The sequence below is a fragment of the Nanorana parkeri genome, unplaced genomic scaffold (assembly GCF_000935625.1).
Source record: "Nanorana parkeri isolate BGI_ZX_2015 unplaced genomic scaffold, ASM93562v1 scaffold175, whole genome shotgun sequence".
Classification (NCBI taxonomy): Eukaryota; Metazoa; Chordata; class Amphibia; order Anura; family Dicroglossidae; genus Nanorana; species Nanorana parkeri.
Window position 1 is genome coordinate 927,238 of NW_017306443.1, and position 19,474 is coordinate 946,711.

A 19,474-nucleotide genomic window follows, 5' to 3' on the forward strand; every position below is an offset into this window, starting at 1 on the left:
AGACCCGCTGAGCCGCTCCCTGGCGCCGCACGGGGACAAAGGTGCCCGGGGGAAGCCAACTGCAGCGCGAGGGGGGGGGACGTATTGCTGCCCGGAAGTGGTAAATTTAAAATCAACATAATCGGGGTACATAAATATCTCCAGTATCATTTGAGTGCCTAACACTAGCATAGTACACAATATCGAATTAAAAGCAAGCTACCTCCTAACACCCCATTCACACTGAGCGACAAGGAAAATGTGTGGTTTGCCACGGGATTGTCATACGCGCGACATTGCGCGTTTTGCCGCGTGACTTTTCGTACTGTGCTGCAAGCAATCAGGAGCAAAATCGCGCGACATCCGCGCAAAAGCACGATTTTGCAGCGATAAACCGCTCAGTGTGAACAGGGACTTAAGGTGCCCATACACCTTACAATTATCTGCAGATTTTCTGTGGTCAGATGGAAAAAGTGACACAGATTGGCCCAGGTGGAGATTCCTCCATCCATACAGTTAAATATAGATGGAGGAATCTGTTGCACCTTTTCCATCTGACCACAGAAAATCTGCAGATAATTGTAAGGTGTGTGGGCAGCTTAAGAGTCCCACTATATAGATATATACAGTAAACTCCCAGTTATCTGACATGTACTAATGCCTGTGGGTTCTGGTTGCTTGAGAGTTAAAGGAGAACTATGAGGTGAGTGACTTACACTCATCCTCATAGTTCTGTGACAATGAAACTCACACGTCGGCTCTATAGATCGGGAAGTGAGAGAACACATACCGTCGCTCGCTCACTTCCCGATCATCTCACTGCAGAGAGCCGATACATTTGTATCGTGTGTTTTTTTTCTGGATTTTTGGTTGATATTCTGTTTTTATCATTTAAAATACACCTATGATAAAAAATTATGGATGTTTCATTTCTTTGTAAGTGGGCAAACTTACAAAATCTGCAGGGGATCAAATAATTAATATGTATGTGTGTAATATATATATATATGTGTATGTATGTATATTCCATAAAATCATACTAGTCTTAAATATAGTTACATAACATGCAGTTATGAAACGTTTCTATTTACCTGTCAAAAGTATGAGTGCTGGTTCACACCGGAGCGTTTTTCTGCGCTGATCGAAGCGCTGAAAAACGCTCAGCAAGGGAAATCCCATAATTCCCCATGGGCATGGTTCCCACCTGGGCGTATTTCATCGCGAAAAACGCCCTACGCCCAAACAAGTACAGGAGCTTCTTTTGGGGCGTTTTTCCGCGCGTATCCATTTTTATTCCCGAGTGTGGCTTGGGGTTAACAAAGCGGTAACCCCGAGCCACACTCGGGAATACAGCGTAGGACTTACCTTGTCCTCGATCCCCGCTGTGTCCTCCGGCCGCTGCCGTCTTCCGGGTTCCGTCCCTTGCACACCGGGCGCGTTTGTGCACGTTTTGCTGCGCATCAGCCCATTTATTTCAGTGGACTACCGCACGCACAAAAACACGGCAAAGAAGCACATTCAGCATTCTCAGCTGTGAGCTTCACACGGTTTTTGAAGACGCAGGGGAAAACGCACGTTTTACCATGTTTTAAACTTTGTAAGCTTGTCACACGCTTTTAACGCGGTGCGTGAGCACGCACCTTAGTGCTTCATTTTCAGAGCTTAACTGAACAAACTGAAGAAAGATTGTTTACTATGGGCAACTGGTCCAGATTATGTCTGCTCCAGTTTTGATAAATTCCCCCCATTGTGCTAAAAGGTGACCCTCTTTCTCATCTCAGAAAGTTGGGGGGTATGCTCCTCACATGTCCCTCTTTTTAACCTTTTCGCTGCCGGGGCTGTTTTTGCATTTTGAGGACCATTGACACAATAGCATTACGTTAATCACACAATACTGTATCAAGCTATTAACACAATGCTATGGTGTGAATCCAGACGTAAGCCGAAAGCAAAGTCACCTATATTAAAAAAAAAAATTAAGATCCCCAGAAGATTTTCCCCATAATCCCACCAATCACACGTGACCGTTTTTCAGCTTATTTCCCTGCGCCTGACTACAACTCTTCTACATTTGTTTTTAGACAAGTGATATTTTGTGTTAAATTGGTGTGTTTATTATTTTTATTTTAGGTGTAAGTGATGTTTGGTACTTCCCCTTGGGTGGGAGAGTATTTTAGTACACATTTGAGTATCATAAACCAGTGTTGACTAAGGTCCTTAGAGGCTGAAAAGTGTTAGCGGTTTGTACTATGTGAGCTGTTTGTTCATCATTACTGCAATAAAGATTGGGAAGGTGGACCTGTGCGCTGGACTGTAAGTTTACTCTTTTGTATCTGTGGTTGAAGGGGGACGGGAGCCTTACTGCTCCACATTATGTCTGTTCCAGTTTTCGTCAATTCCCCCAATATATGAGTGGTAAAATATAAAGGAAGTAATACATACCAAACAAGTCAAGCCTTAAAATTGCGCATGACTGTAAAAAGACAAAAAAACGATGAAACCTTAAATCAGGGGTGGGCAAACTCCAGCTGTTGTTGAACTACAAATCCCATGAGGCATTGCAAGACTCTCACAGCCACAGGCATGACTCCTAGAGACAGATGCATGATGGGATTTGTAGTTTCACCACAGCTGGAGGGCCGGAGTTTGCCCACCCCTACTGTAGCCTCTTTTCCCCCTGGCTCTGTTAGTCTAAGGACTGCATTAGGCCCCTTTCACACAGTCGGTCATGACATTGGTGCCTTTCTCATCATAGAAGGTGCCTTTCTCATGGAAGGTGCACTTCTCATCATAGAAGGTGCCTTTCTTATCATAGAAGGTGCCTTCCACATCATAGAAGATGCCTTTCTCATAGAAGGTGCCCTTCGCATCATAGAAATCACATTTCTCATCATAGAAGATGCCTTTCTCATCATAGAAGATGCCTTTCTCATAGAAGGTGCCTTTTTCATGATAGAAGATGCCTTTCTCATAGAAGGTGCCCTTGTCATCATAGAAGGTGCCTAACACATCATAGAAGATGTCTTTCTCATAGAAGGTGCCCGTCTCATTATAGAAGGTGCCCTTCTCATCATAGAAGGTGCCTGTCACATAATAGAAGGTGCCTTTCTCATAGAAGGTGCCCATCTCATTATAGAAGGTGCCCTTCTCATCATAGAAGGTGCCTAACACATCATAGAAGATGTCTTTCTCATAGAAGGTGCCCGGCTCATCATAGAAGATGCCTTTCTCATAGAAGGTGCCCTTCTCATCATAGAAGGTGCCTGTCACATAATAGAAGGTGCCTTTCTCATAGAAGGTGCCCATCTCATTATAGAAGGTGCCCTTCTCATCATAGAAGGTGCCTAACACATCATAGAAGATGTCTTTCTCATAGAAGGTGCCCGGCTCATCATAGAAGATGCCTTTCTCATAGAAGGTGCCCTTCTCATCATAGAAGGTGCCTTTTTCATGATAGAAGATGCCTTTCTCATATAAGGTGCCCTTGTCATCATAGAAGGTACCTTTCTTATCATAGAAGATGCCTTTCTCATAGAAGGTGCCTTTCTCATAGAAGGTGCCCGTCTCATTATAGAAGGTGCCTTTCTCATCATAGAAGATGCCTTTCTCATAGAAGGTGCCCTTGTCATCATAGAAGGTGCCTTTCACATCATAGAAGATGCCTTTCTCATAGAAGGTGCCCGTCTCATTATAGAAGGTGCCCTTCTATGATGTGACAGGCACCTTCTATGATGAGACGGGCACCTTCTATAATGAGACGGGCACCTTCTATAATGAAACGGGCTCCTTCTATAATGAGACGGGCACCTTCTATAATGAGACGGGCACCTTCTATAATGAGACGGGCACCTTCTATAATGAGACGGGCACCTTCTATAATGAGACGGGCACCTTCTATGAGAAAGGCACCTTCTATGAGAAAGGCACCTTCTATGAGAAAGGCACCTTCTATGAGAAAGGCATCTTCTATGATAAGAAAGGCATCTTCTATGATAAGAAAGGCACCTTCTATGATAAGAAAGGCACCTTCTATGAGAAAGGCATCTTCTATGATGAGAAGGTCACCTTCTATAATGAGACGGGCACCTTCTATGAGAAAGGAACCTTCTCATCATAGAAGGTGCCTGTCACATCATAGAAGGTTCCTTTCTCATAGAAGGTGCCCGTCTCATTATAGAAGGTGACCTTCTCATCATAGAAGGTGCCTTTCTCATAGAAGGTGCCCATCTCATTATAGAAGGTGCCCATCTCATTATAGAAGGTGCCTAACACATCATAGAAGGTGCCTAACACATCATAGATTTACTATATAAATATTTAATGATAAGGATTTTTATTTGAATACATAACTGGATATAACAAGGTATTGTTTTATCTGCCTTCACTTCTGCTTTTAAGATATGCACCAACTGTATATTACCCATTGATGTAATGGAGGAGCGTGGTTGAGCATTACCTGCATTGGCTTTATCTCAGGGCGAACAATATGAAAACAAAATTAAACTAGCCGATTGTCCCCGGAATAGTCAGCAGGAGATGTCTGCTGCTTACCAAGAGACAAAAAGATTGTCAGCTGAAATCAATTGGATCGACATTCATTTCATGGTAATGAGTACTTTTATTACATGTGTTCTGTCCTCGGTGACATATAATCATATAATCTGAACAGTTTTCTCTCCTGCTTCTGGACAACAACTAAATAGACATAATGGCACATAGGGGTCTATTATAAAACTATTTGCAGGGCCCACCGCCCTGCTAACATCTGTGAACGTTTGTTTTGGGCGAATGTTGCCAAAAACAAACGTTCTTAAGGAAGAAGTTAACCTGCTATGAGCTTGGTGGGCTCTTTCCCCAATATGCAAGTATGCACAGCATGCTTGTACATTAGGGCAGTGGTCCCCAACCCCCGGGCCCACGGACCGGTACCGGTCCGTGGATCAAATGGTACCGGGCCGCCCAAGGAACATTAAATTATTTCCATTTTATTTACTGTGGTGTATTTCTCTCGGGTTTGTCCGACTTTCCAGGACGAGAGGTTAACCGGGAGCTGAGAGACGTCACCTAAAGCCGCACCAATACCGCGCATGCGCAAAATATCGTGGTATCGGGGGCGGTTTTAGGTGACGTCTGGAGCTGAGCGGCTGCAAGCAGCAGTGGCGTCTTAGCTTTGGTAAAGAGAAGGTGTGTATCGCTCTTCTATCTGTTCACCGGTACTTTCTCATGTTTAACAGTGCTTTGTGTACGTGTATATTGTGGTTGCTCAAATTTAACCCACAAATTAGCAAAAATGAGTACGAAACAGACGTCGTTAGAAAGTTTCCTTGGGAAAAAGAAAAGGCCCAGTGAAGAGACAGAAGAAGGGCCTTCAACATCAAAGAAACATGTAACTTTTAACAGACAATACCATGAGTCCTACTTGAAATATGGATTTATCGGGACAGGTGATTCCAATCTAAAATATAAACAATCAACGCCCCCCCCCCCTCAGCGGGCCGCGGTAAAATTATCAAACGTTGACCGGAGCGTTGGGGAGCACTGCATTAGGGCATGCGTACCTTTTTTAAGTGTGTGCTTCTCCAGCGTGGACAGTTCAATCTTCCGTCCTTCGCCACTGCCATCTCCACCGCTGACACTTCTAGGTTTCCAGACATCCGCTTCAACAGATGGGTGGTAACTGATGATGTACAACCTCCAGGAGCTACATCATTCCTGGCACCCAGCCCATTCATGGCATCTTGGAGTGTGTACACTGCAGCACATGCCCTGCACAGTGTATACAGGAAAAAAAGAACATATACAGGAAGAATTGTTTTGGCAGAAAATAATTTGCATGTCTCTTTTGCCAAAAATCCCTACCTCTCAGTAATTCTTTTTTACTAACTTTTCTTATGCTTTATTATATTTTTCCCAGTTTAAATGCAGTGTTGTAATATTACAAAATGTCCACTAGATAGATCATTTCCCTCTTAGAATGTAATGTGTTGTAATAAAATATTATGGCCAACAGATGAAATTGAAGAGCATAGAAAAGGTGTATTTATTGTAAACATGTGCTTTGTATGCTCCTCAGCTCCATCCAGTGGCCATGATGTATTATTACAACACACTACATTTGAACTGGGAAAAGCTCCATCTAGGGGACATAATGTAATATAACAACACTACATCCAAACTGGGAAAAATATATTAAAATAGTACTAAAGCCTTAGTATTTCTTCAGAAACATTCTGCTTCCCTATTAATAATTTGCCAATGAATTATTCTTTCCTAGAATGCCAATAAACACATTTACTTCATGTGAATGTTGTAGCCTCCAATGTCCTCTGTGCAGCTTCCAGGAACTTCCTGTTGGGGAACACACACTGTGATTCCCTCCTCGGGACTACATGGTCATCATTCCTTTCACCGTTGGGCATGTGCACCTGTACCACGGTCATCTCATTACTATTCCTCTAGGCTGTGTGTTCATGTACGGCCAAGGCAGCAGTGGCAGGTATGCCAGGTGCGTGTACGTGAGGGTGGCTCCATGGGCACTCCATAGGAGCAAGGAGCCACCCTTACAATGAAAATCAAGGCCAGAGATGGGGGATGCTGGTGAAATGAGGAGACAGAAATGAAGCTATATAAAAGGAGCACACAGTGTAAGTCATGTCTTCAGCGTCGCAGCAAAAAATAGGATTTAAAATCACTTTAAGAACATTCATTTTTGACATTATTTGCCAAAAATGAATGATATTGGCAGGGTGAAGGGCCCTGTGAATTGTTTATAAATAGACCCCCATACAATACTACATAGACTGAAATGCTCCTAGCAGTGCCCTTCATCTATGTGTTAGGAACCTGCTAAAAAAAATCAAGTACAGAAGGCTGACAAGTGTAATGCAATATAAGGCTAGTCATAAACAAACAGATTTGGATTACATTTGATTTGATAAATCAGCAACATTTTTCAACAACTGTATACCAGGTTTTTCCTTGCCTGGTTAAAGGAGAACTATGAGGTGAGTGCTTTTCACTCACCTCACAGTTCTAGTCGACCTGTGACAATGAGACTGTCACAGGTCGGCTCAGTAGATCGGATTGAACCTATTGTTTATGTAGCCCATCACACATTTTGTTTTACCTGATTTTGGCCAGTTTAGAAGATGTTCTTGGAGCTTACTTTTACCTTTTTCAGTTACCTGGAAAGCACTATGATTGTTTAAAAATAAATGCATCAAAAACAAGAACTTATTCACAATATGTCCAAATATTCACAATAGCAATACTTTATTTCTTATCCGCCGCTTAGCAAACAAAGTCACTGCCAAACAGTAAGTGTAAAAGCAAATACAAAATTGGAATGCATAAAAAGGGAGATTACAATGTGATGCAAATGTAGCTCTGCTCATGCGTGATTCACTTGTAAGGCCGAATCTTGACTATTGAATAGAGTTCTGGGCGCTGTTTTTAAAGACAGACATTGAGCAGATTTGGAGGTGGTACAAAAATAGGCAACCAAATGAATAAAGGGATTAGAGGTCTATTGGCTGTCAAGGAACGAGCTCCTCTCAGCATACCGGAGACTGCAGCAACATGATGATATCATGAAGAGGCCACTGCTCAGATGCCTCAGATTTGCAGTTATATGATAAGCTTTATATATGATTGAATTAGAGTCATTTTCAATCATGAGTAATAAGCAGTGCTAAGTTTGAAGTACTGCTTAGCTCATAATATAAGATCACCCCATGCATTTGCAATCTCCACAGGAATTGGATGTCGGGCTGATTTATTAATTAGCCAGAGCCTGTGTGAGCATTGGGTGGCATATACGGCCGTATAATAGCAAATCCCTTGTAATGCTGCAGTAGAGCCAATCACTCCAAGACTAGTCATAATAGAGAATTTTTCTCTGATTGGTCAGTTTCCAGTCTTATACCCAACTCTCAGGGAAAGCAAGCTATGATTCTGAGGAAGGGGGCTTGCCCCTGAAAGGCGTCAATCTTGGCTGACTGCGGTCGGTGGACGGTGATGTGACCGGAGGCTACCGTGTTACATAGTCGGGGGATACCATGTTGGGTTAACAGACAGTGTGGCCTCTCGTTTGTTGTTAAAACCTGATGAAAACTTTTGTTTGTGAGTACCTTTTTATCCCTTGTTTTATTTATTGTAATAAACGATTTTACACACGGAGGTGGCGCTCTGTTCCCTTTTCCTTTTCAATCATGGTTTATAGTAACACAAAAGTTGCATGTCTGTTGCTTGTTTTTTTTTTTTTTTTTTTTCACAGCACGTTATGACAGATTGTCTTCTGGTGAAAGGTTAAGTTCTACTGAAACTGATATTTCCGTTCTGTATAAATACCAGAGGGTTGAATCACCAACTGACGTCTTCATGGTGGGAAAGAGCCAGCTACTCCAACAAAAAGATGATGCTGAAGATCACTGCTGAGCTATAGCAAGCTATTGGGCGAGTTAGCTATTCAGTATCTACCCATCAAACTGGTTCTTTAAATTAAAGTACAATTAAACTTTTTGCATATATCTACTGCTAGTAAGCAGTAGATATATGCAAACATTTTTTTTTTTTAAAGTTACCAAAAATGTAATTACTTATCTCTGCCTCCCGCGCTCACTACTGTCTGAAGCTTATCAAGCGGCCGTGTTGGATGGCAGGGCGGGCGTAGTAGAGATCTTCGGCGGGGAAAAGAGGAGAGACACAGTGGAGGTGAATGCTGGGAGGGTGCACATCGAACAGACAGCGTGGTATACAGGAAAATACAGCAGTCTGCGCTGGATCAGAGACCAAAACCAGCGCTGGAGAGATTGCTGAAGTTTAAGGAAGAAGATGATCGGATCAAGAGGCATCATTTAAGGTAAGTCCTTAAAGCAGCATTGGGAGAGGAAAAGATTTGCAGCTTCAATGTCACTTTAAGGTTCTACAGTTTATATCCACAGGTTGTGGATAGACAAGTACATGCATTGCTTTTGTAAAAGCTCCTGTAATCTGCGTAATATTTTAGAAGGTGGCGGTTCACCTGAACAGAGACTGCAGTGCCATCATGAATAGACCCTACAGCAGCCTTTCTCAACCTTTTTACCTTTTGAATTTCCCTTGAAATTATTTTCAGATTTTAGGGAACCTCTGTTAAAAAGAATTAGATGTACAGCTCACAGTTAGTGTGATCAGTGAATTTTACACATAGTAAACAAAACAACAAAATGTGGCATTCCTAGAGTATTTGGCACCCAAGGCAGATCACGTTTAACCCTCATACTTTGGTGGTCAGTGAAAAAGTGCCCATTTATATTGGTGGTTAGTGGAAATGTAAAGGGCTCCTTTACATTGGCGGTCAGTAGGAAGAATGACCCTAGAACAGGAAACATTGGCCCCATAACTGTGTAGGCACTATCAGACAGAGAATCTTCTACAGCTCAAGGAACCCCTAACAACTTATGGAGGAACCATACGTTTCCATGGAAACCTGGGTAAGAATGACTGCCCTACAATCTTTATTATAAGACATGTTGGAAGGCTAATTGGCTCCTGTCTAAATTGGCCCTGCATTTGTGCATGTGAGATAGGGAGCTTAGATTGTAAGTTCCTTGAGGGCAGGGACTGATGTGAATGTGCAACTATATAAAGCTCTGCCTATATTGTCGGCGCTATATAAATACCTGTAATAGATAAATAAATACATTATCTTAATGTAGCACAGTGCAAATTGGAGTTGATTCTTCACCAAGTGCTTATGTATACTGAGCTACTCAACCACCAAATGCCAGGGTGCTTTTGGCAAGCATCATAAGTAGGTGCTGTCATACCCTTTTGACTCTGTTTGGGTCCTGGAGGTACCTGTAGATGTAGAATGACAAAGCAACAATTGTCATCACTAGGGAATCCTAAGGACTTCTCTTTTTGTTTGTTTACCCCCAAAATAAGGCCAAGCCCTGGGGTTTCTGGACCGTCATTTTAAATAAAAAATAATTTTTTATAAGATTTTACAATCAGTAACAGTGATTTTATAACATAGTAATTCTCAGCAGATGGTAATTCTATACATATGATTGCACACGGTACTACATTACAGTGCTGTTGTCCAAAGAGCAAACATTTGTATACAATGGCCAATCATCTTAATATTATTTGAGTCTCATGAAACTATCTCAGATTATAAATTGGAATAGTTTGCTGTGTTTGGATCATACCGACAATGATATCTTTATTGAAATCTATAGCTAACCTTTCAAATGATTGCATGGCTTGCCTAAGGCCAGCTGAAGACTGCAAAGGTAAGGAGACAGCAATGAATACTGAAATACAGAGTGCTACTCAATAGGAATCCTGTGGTTATCTGTAAAATACTGTATTTGAATTGCTTCCTGTCCTCTGAATTGCAAGCTCTTAGCAGTTGCTATCTAATGACAATACCCAAGCTAAAGAAAGAGAAGGGCACACACCCTAGTGCAGATGATTTTTTTATTTTAAAAAGACATAACGTGCCACGTTCTGATGAAGGGGGCGTGACCCCGGAAGCGCGTCAACGACGCCACATTCCAGTGGCACACAGGCTGATTGCAGTCCTGAAACTGAGGTATCCTCGAAACCACCTATTCATGCTTTTGTTTGACCTACCATTGTGAGTACCCTTGCACTCTATTTTTATGTCTTTTTAAAATAAAAAATAATCTGCACTAGGGTGTGCACCCTTCTCTTTCTTTTGTTTTCCAGTTTTCCAGTTCCCCTGGCTGAAGTGGGGCAGCACCCCTAGCAATCCTGCACACACACCACTCAGCATCAGGATCCGTTCACAGCGCTTTTGCTTCAATTTTTTTGTGTGCAATACCCAAGCGGTTTATTGTAGTCTACTGCCATTTCCATGTTTGTGTAATGAGACAGAATAACAGCCTATGTTTTCTCTTTAGCATGACAAGAGATATAGCAGGTATAATGGCATGTACATTAATTCCATTTGAAATTGTTAAGCATGCATTTTTCCTTTTCATATTAATATGGATTTATCTCTACTTTTCTTTTGCTCAGGGACATTCTCAGATTTATGTAAAGGCCGCATACACTGTGTATTGGGAAGCAAATTTCTAGATTCTTGTTTTGTTTTGTTTAAAGTGGACCTTTTGGTAAATTTGCAAATCTGCATGAATAACTCCTTGCATGACACAACATACATCAACAACATAAGTAGTTATAAAGTACGGTAATTAAAAAGCCATCCTTGAGGTCCAGTCAGTGGATTTTCCAAGGTTGAGAAGATGTCATCAGGCTTCTGCAGGCTGAAAAAAGGTGAATAACCCTTTTATTGCCACTTGAAATACTACAGCACGGCAGTAAGCTGTAATTTTGGGTACATTTTGTTTAGCAGGGTCACATAGTTACATAGTTACATAGTATTTGAGGTTGAATAAAGACATTAGTCCATAATTCAGGGTCCTGCCTGAATAGAAGTGATCCAGGTGACTATAAAGCCAATCGATCACTTTCATGTGGCAATTATTTTCACTAAGAGCTTGTAGTGATGATGGGAGAGTCAGACCACTGCGTAATATCTTCTTCACCACATCCCAAAGATTCTCAATGGGGTTAAGGTCTTCACTCTGTGGTGGCCAATCCATGTGTAAAAATAATGTCTTGTGCTCTCTGAACCATTCTTTCACATTTTGAGCCCGGGGTTAAAGAGGGAAGTTAAAATCCATTGATGGAAAAACCTGGTCATTGAGTATATTCAAGTAGGCAGCTGACCTCATTTTTGTGCACAGAATATCGCTGAACCTAGACCTATTATCCGATGTAGGGCTCTGACCTATTTTTTTAGTTAAAGTGACATTAAAGGCAAATTTTTTCCCCTCACCCCAACGTTAATTAAAGCACTTACCTTAAATGATATCTTTTAATCCGATCATCTTCTTCTTTCCTGTAGTTTTCCGCCTTCTCTCCAGCGCTGCGGCGAATCTGCGATCCAGCGCTGACTCCTCTGAGCTTGCTTGCACGCACTCTCCCATGGTGTCTGCATGTGGGTGCACGCGTCCATAGACTTACCTTGTGTCTTTCCTCGCGTCCCGGCCGAAAATGTGAACTGTGCATTTGCCCGCCCCAAGATACTTTGCGGCCGCCCGTGCAGTTTCACATTTCGGGAACATTTCGGGACGGGAGCGCGCAGGGAACACACAGGTAAGTTTAAATCTCTGTTAAAACGTTTTTTGTTTTTTTTTTGCTAGCAGTCGATATATGCAAAAAAAGCTGAGGGTTTAGAAACCCTTTAACTCCGGATTGTGACTTTGTTTGGGCAAGCAGTGTAATATGAACTGTGCTTTATCTTATACTTTATCTTATACCATAGTCATATACTTTATATTTAATACTCTTGTTCTTGGACAGGGTCTCTTAAACACTGTAAGGACTAAAGCTAATAAAAACTAAATCCAGTTATGACCCCCTAGGATGGGTTTAAGGAATGGCACATTGTTCCAGGTAGAAGAACAATAGAAGAACATGTGAACCTCTCTATTCCAAACAGGACTGGAAAGCAGCCATGTAAAGGTATTGGTCTAATAAATCTTTAAGGAGCTAAAAGCAATAACAGGAGACTTTTTTGCACATTTTACTTGCCAGAATGCAAGATATATGAAACAAGAAGGCTATTATAAAATAGGATTATGTTATTACGAAAATCTGAATCAGATTCCACACAAAGATTTGGTATATTAAGAGTAGTTAGTAATTAATATTAAACTGGCATTATACCCCAGAAAAAGAAATGCTCTATAAAGCGACCAAATGGCATAGCTCTACAAAGCTTCTCTTTTAGGTTCAGGGCAGACATCTAGTGGTGAGGCTGTGTTACCAACTACCACTTTTATGCATGGTCAGTGTGAGTTATATCACCAGCAACAGCCATCATACCTGGCCCATTGTATGTAACAGCGTCTGGAGTAATTTAAAGTGTGTTTGAGAATTGCGATTTATAAATTCTCTTATATTATTAAGCCATAATATTAGTGCCTAATGACTTTCTGCACTTCTTTTGCACAGTAGAGGTTTTTGGTCAACAATTGCTTGTTAATAATAAAACCTAATAAACAAGTTCACATTTTTGCAACAATACACAACATAGCTATGCTGTGACATGGTGGTGGACAGGTCATCAAGACTCATCTAATGTTCCGCATCATCATCAAAAGGAGTACATTTTCTGTAGTAACATCTGTTCCATAGTTAAAACAATTATAGCTAGTACTACAATAGAACCTTACAAGTGTTCCCTCCTCCAGTGCTGCAGGATCCATCTCACTGGTCTACAAGGAGAAAGCCTCGGAAATGAAAGTAGCTACATTTTATCAGAATTGGGTCACTAATAAGGAAATTTAACTCCTGAGTATTAATTGGCTCCAGTTTCCAAGGTACAGCTTCAGGTCAAAATTGCATCAAAATAATTCAAAATGTGCGATTATGCTCCATAACTTTTCTGCAAAATGTGATACAGCAATGAGAACGGTGCCACGCCAATCATTATAAATGTATCTTTTTATTGATACCGATAACATAACTTTCCATTCATTTATTGGTTTTTCATGTAACATTTGATGTTACATGAAAACAGATGTTTTCATGTCTCATGTAACATTTGATGTTACATGAGAACAGATCTAACATCAGATTAAACGACAAGGTTCCATCGTTATTCGGTATCTAAACTACGCTTTTTGTTTGTTTTTCTTGTGAACTGCAGTAGGATAATCCCAGTAGAGATTCTTGAGATCCCTTTTGCAATTGGGGCAAACATGCAAAAATAGCAGTCGCTAGTATAATTGATGCGTTTCCTCTACACCATTGGGACTGCAAACGACATGGACTTTTTCTTCTCGTTTAGCCAATCACACAGATAGGTTGCACATGTAATGCAACAATGATAAGGGGCCCAACTCTTGTCCTGATCTCGTATTTTGCAGCCAAAATATAGGTGGTATGCCTTTTTTTACCACTGCCATCATACTGCACTTTTGAGATGCAAATGTAACCTCGCCACAAATGTAGCAGAAGTTATCTGCGTTGTTTACACATTTTCGAGGCATCTTGGCTTCTAAAGGGGAAATATCACACAACTGTTCCTTGGAAATGTTAGGCAATGACACTTTCACAAGCCACCAGATGTAAGTGTATGATGCGTAGATCTGACCAAGACAAATGTACCTTGCAATAAAAGAACAATAAATTACAGTTAGGTAATAATCTTCAAGTCTCAAAGTGAAGATCAATTTATACACTTCATGTGGTACCATTTTCATTGTTCTACCGTACTTTGTCGAGAAGTTACGAGGCATCATGATCATCGGACACCTCCCTCCTTTTCTAGGCAAATATACTCGCATGTGATAAATCTTTATTGTGAAATATCTTGAAAACTTTAGCCAACCAGCACCTTTATCACCTGTTTTCTAATTCATCTAATCAGAATATGTAAGAATTAACATTTTATCTCGGAGGTCGATAATTTCCCAAAATTTGTAGACCAGTGTCTTCACTTTCTGCACTGCCCCCCAGTGCCGCTGTGTCCACTGCCGCCACACCTGGGTTCTGTGGGAGCCCTATTTGGCCATTGGATGCCCACTGATGATGTAACCCTATTTGCATTTGCATGGCCGTACAGTGTACACAAAAAATACAAAACAATTGCTGGATGAGAGAGATTTTTAAATTTTCTTTAACTTATCTTTAAGTCTTAAGCTGGCCATACACCTACAGATTTTCTATAGATTTTTTTCTATCAGCCTATGGTGAGATAAAAAAAGTGCAACAGATTCCTCCATCTATGCTAAACTATGTAGATGGAGAAATCTCTGACTGGGCCAAGCTTCAGCATCTTGCTAGTTGGCCCTACTGGCTGACAAAATACCTGAACAATATCGGCATCCAATCAGATTGTTCAGGTATTTTGACAGCCAGCGGGGGCCAACTAGCAAGATACTGAAGCTTGGCCCAGTGGGAGATTCCTCCATCCACACAGTTTAGCGTAGAAGGAGGAATATGTAGCACTTTTTCCATCTGAGCATAGGCTGATAAAAAAAAGGTAATACTGGTGACCAGTGCTTTCCCTTTTTTGCCTTTTTTTTGGTCACAGCTCCCACACTTAAGGCCCTCTTTAAGACCCTGTTCACGCCCGCACGGGTCCGCCGACATGAACAATCTCATACATTGCTATGGGGACCGTTAATGCGACCGCTCCACCCCCCCCTCCCCCGCCTGAACTGCTTCTTGCACTATTTTTGCCGCGCTGATCAGTGCGGTTTCCATACAGGTTTCAATGGAACCGTTCTGATTAGCGCTGTTTTGGGCGTTTTTAATTGAGTTTCAGCTATGAAGCGCAATTAAAAACTCCCAAAACCGCAATCGTGAGATCAGCGCAGTAGCTGCACTGATCCGGAATGGCCCTGGTGTGAATGGGCTCTAAAGGTCTTACCTTCCATAGACTAATCTGGGCTGCTAATTCAACAACCACCACAGCGGGACCTCCTGGAAAAGCACTCTGAACCCATACCTATGAGGACAAGGGCCTCTTGCTCACAACCTTGGACAAGAGTTGTGGGGCTCTGTGGGTAGGGGTGCTCACCTGCATCTGGGTACCTCCTTTCATAAAGGGGACACCCAAATGTCGCCCCCCTTGTGAATGAGTAAGGGGTAGTTGTTACCCCTAGTCATTCACCCAAAAGTACTGAAAAAAGTAAATAAACACACCACACTTTAGAAAAAATCCTTTAATTGAACAAAATACATTTTTTGACAAGTCCTTTATTTAAGGGACTCGCTCCGCTCATTTGTTTACATGCCATTTGTGGATACAGCTGTCATGGCATGAGAACAAATCGGCGGAGCCACGTCACGACTTGCTCCACCCATTTGTTTCTGATTCGGATCTGTCATCTGCGGCAGGAGTTCGGCATAAGCGGCAGGGTTGCTGGGTGGGGACCATTTTTTGTTTTTGGCGAGTCGGCGGGCATTGTTCATCGTGATTGACATTGGATTATGTCGGTGGACCCTTTTTTTTTTTTTTTGTTTTTTAGTAAAGGACCTCAAAAACTGTCTTTGTGTTTTTTTGTTCAATTAAATGATTTTTTCACGGTGTGGTGTGTTTATTTACTTTTCGCTTAACTCTTTGGTGAATGAGTAGGGGTAACAACTAAACTACCTTTGCTCATTAGCAAGGGGGGTGGCATCTGGGTGCCTCCTTTATGTAAGGGGGTACCCAGATGCAGATGAGCCCCCCTACCCGCAGACCCACACAACCACCATGCCAGGGTTGTGGGGAAGGGGCCCTTGTCCTCATCGGCATGGGGACAAGGTGCTTTTTCAAGGTGTCCCTCCCTGCAAAATCACCCTCCCAAGCTGAGGGCATGTGGCCTGGTATGGGGTGGGGGGTGCTCGCTTATCCCCCCTTTTCTGCCCTGCCAGGCCAGTGCTCAGGTTAAGGGTCTAGTTTGGAATTTTCGGGGGGACCCCAACACCAGAAAAGGGAATAGACCTAAAGGGTCTGGTATGAATTTGTAGGGGAACTCTACGCATTTTTTTTTTAACATCGGGGGTCCCTCCTAACATTTCTACCAGACCTAAAGGGTCTGGTATGAATTGGGATGGGGCTCCATGCTTGTTTTTTTTATTCTGTTTTTTGAAAACTTGCATGTGCGTTCAGCTCGGCTGCTTAAATTGGCACGTACGGCAGCCCTTCGGTTCGGCTGAACCGTAGGGTTCCTGCAGCCGAAGCGAGCCGAAGAATTAGCTGAACGTTCAGCTAAATCCTTCGGCTCTTTAGTAAATAACCCCCTATATGTTAACCTGGAATGTTCAGTTCATTCTAGCTCCAGAAGACTCGAGGCTGTGGGCTTGACCATGTGAACATACTATGGCTTATGGCCCTGTGCATAGGATCACAGTCAGATGCACTTTACCATGCAGATGTGCATTAGGGTGCAGGTGCACATGCATAGGTTAGGTGTGCATACTAAGTGGCGTGTGTATAGACATGCATGCATACTTGGTACTGTTGCTGGTGCCAAACGGCCTATATAAACTTGAGTGTGACATGGACAGATTGCTAGGGTAGTTTAGGGCTTCAGGTAGTTCCTTCAGCTTGCCGCTTTGACCTGCTTCTGGATCTTGAGTACTCGTGACCAGGACCAGATTTACCCTCCCTGCCGCCCCAAGGCTGGGTTTGGCAATGTGCCCAACCCACAACCCCCCGGCCGAGAGAATGGCAGTTTTTTTTTTGTTCTTTTTTTTAAAACTTTCAGCACTGTGCTGGAACTCCTGTGACAGCTGAGAGGGGAAGAGCACAGTGAGCAGAGCGGCAGGGTTAAAAGTAACCCTGCCGCTCTGCTCACCGCTCTCCATCCTGAAGACGGCGGCGGCGAGGACGGAGCCGGGAGGACGCAGCATAGAGAGAGGTAAGTGCAGGGGAGGGAAGGGGGCGGCTGGGGGAGGCAGTCTAATTACAAGTGATCTCGGCGACATCGCCGAGATTACTTGTAAAGAAACAAGTGATTTCTCCTATTCTACATTTAGCCCTGCTTGTGCAAAGCAGAGCTAAATGTAGGAAACAAATTACCGCCCGGCGCCTGGAACTCCATGTTCCGGGCATCGGGTGACTTCAAAACTGTGCCGCCTCTGCTCAGTGCCGCCCCGAGGCCGGTCCTCTGTGGCCTTGCCGGGAATCCGGCCCTGCTCGTGACCCCATCCTGTACAATGGACAATGCATTCTGCCTGTTGATTTTGCACCTCGCAGCCCGGTTGTTACTGACTCACGACTTGCTGCCTGACACTGCCTCTGTTTGCTGATTGGGTACCTCACCGACTGGCTGTTACCGATCTCAGGTTTGTACCCTAAAGGGGTGTTAGACAAGACGTGCAAGAGAAGCCCCCCATCAGCTTGGTCTCCACCCAGGTATGTGACACCTGGTTAGGTAAGGCTCATATTTACTATAAGCCGTGGGACAGTTTCTGATCACCTGGAAGGACTGATGTTAGGAGTACATTGGAACACTGAATGGGTGGGCATACAGCTAGCACATCTTAAATGGGAGGAAGGAACATATTGGATCAGACTGGATGGATACTGTCCTGTGAATGGTGAAAGGGGTTTAAGTTGCAAAATGAAAACAAGGGAATGGGTTAGTATGTTAGTTGTTGCATAGGCAACAAGGGTGAAGTCAAGTAGTACGCATATTGTATTGAACTGGTATGCAATGGCTTTTAGAAGTATTAAGGTCACATGTAATAAACACATTTTAAAGCATGGATGTATGCAATTTAGATGACTATGCCCAAGTTGGGTGAGTACTGTAAAGCACTAGTGACTAGACATGTGCACTGCCAAAAAATTCGTTTAGTTTCGTTTTAAATTCGGATTTGTGTTATTTCGTTTTTCAGGATTCGGGTGTGAAAGTCAAATTCGGAATTCGGATTCGGACGAAATTCGGTAGCGTTAGTACGAACGTTCGTTTCGTTTTCTGTTCTTATTCGTTTCTTATTCGTTTCCAGCAAAAGTGACATTTGAGGGGGAAAAAATATTTTTCTCCTTCTCTAATGTCACTTTGCTCCAACGAACGAAACGAATAAGAAACGAATAAGAACAGAAAACGAAACGAACGTTCGTACGAACGCTACCGAATTTCGGAAATGGAAATTCGGATTCGTTTGCATTCGTTATGTCTGTAATTCGGAATTCGGATACATCCGAATGTCCGAATCTCAGAAAATTCATCCGAATTTCGATTCGGATCGAAACGAATCGCACATGTCTACCAGTGACTAGGCCAATAGGCTTGAGTGTGATGTCTAATGCAACCAGTAAGGGAAGGATTTGCAAAAAGGGCACAAGTGACTGCCCAGACTTTTGTGGTTGTTACATTGAATTAACATGTAAGCATCTTGGGTCATATAGCATCAGAGTATGTGCCAGTGGTCACATGAACAAGCAGACAGTGGTCACTTGGCTGGCTCAGGAAAGTATTCTGTTCCGTGATTTTTAATCCTATACTGTATGTATGTATGATGGAAATTACTCAAAAATGGCAGTGTACAGGCACACGCATGATGTATTGCTCACTTTACTATGAAACATACAAACAAGGAGACAACAAATGCACAAACATATTTGTTTGTGCATTCGTCCATAGCAGTGTTGTCCATAGCAGTGTTGGTGCAAACAAGAATAACTGTACTGTCTTAAATGGGAATTCACTGCCACCTAGTGTTTCAAGATAAACATAGTGACAGCAGCACACGATCACAGATATATAAAGAATACCTGGAGCGAAGCATCAACTAATATTTTTTAGCAGTGCCTAATGCAGCCTATCTCAAGCAGAGTGCAATGGCATCCTGGGGTGTCATGTACAATGTCATGCCTTTCCATGGGGCAATCAGCCTTTAATGTGAAGGGGGAACTGTGATGTAAAGGTGGGGGACTTTGATATGAAAGGTGTTTGTCTGACGACAATGTTTA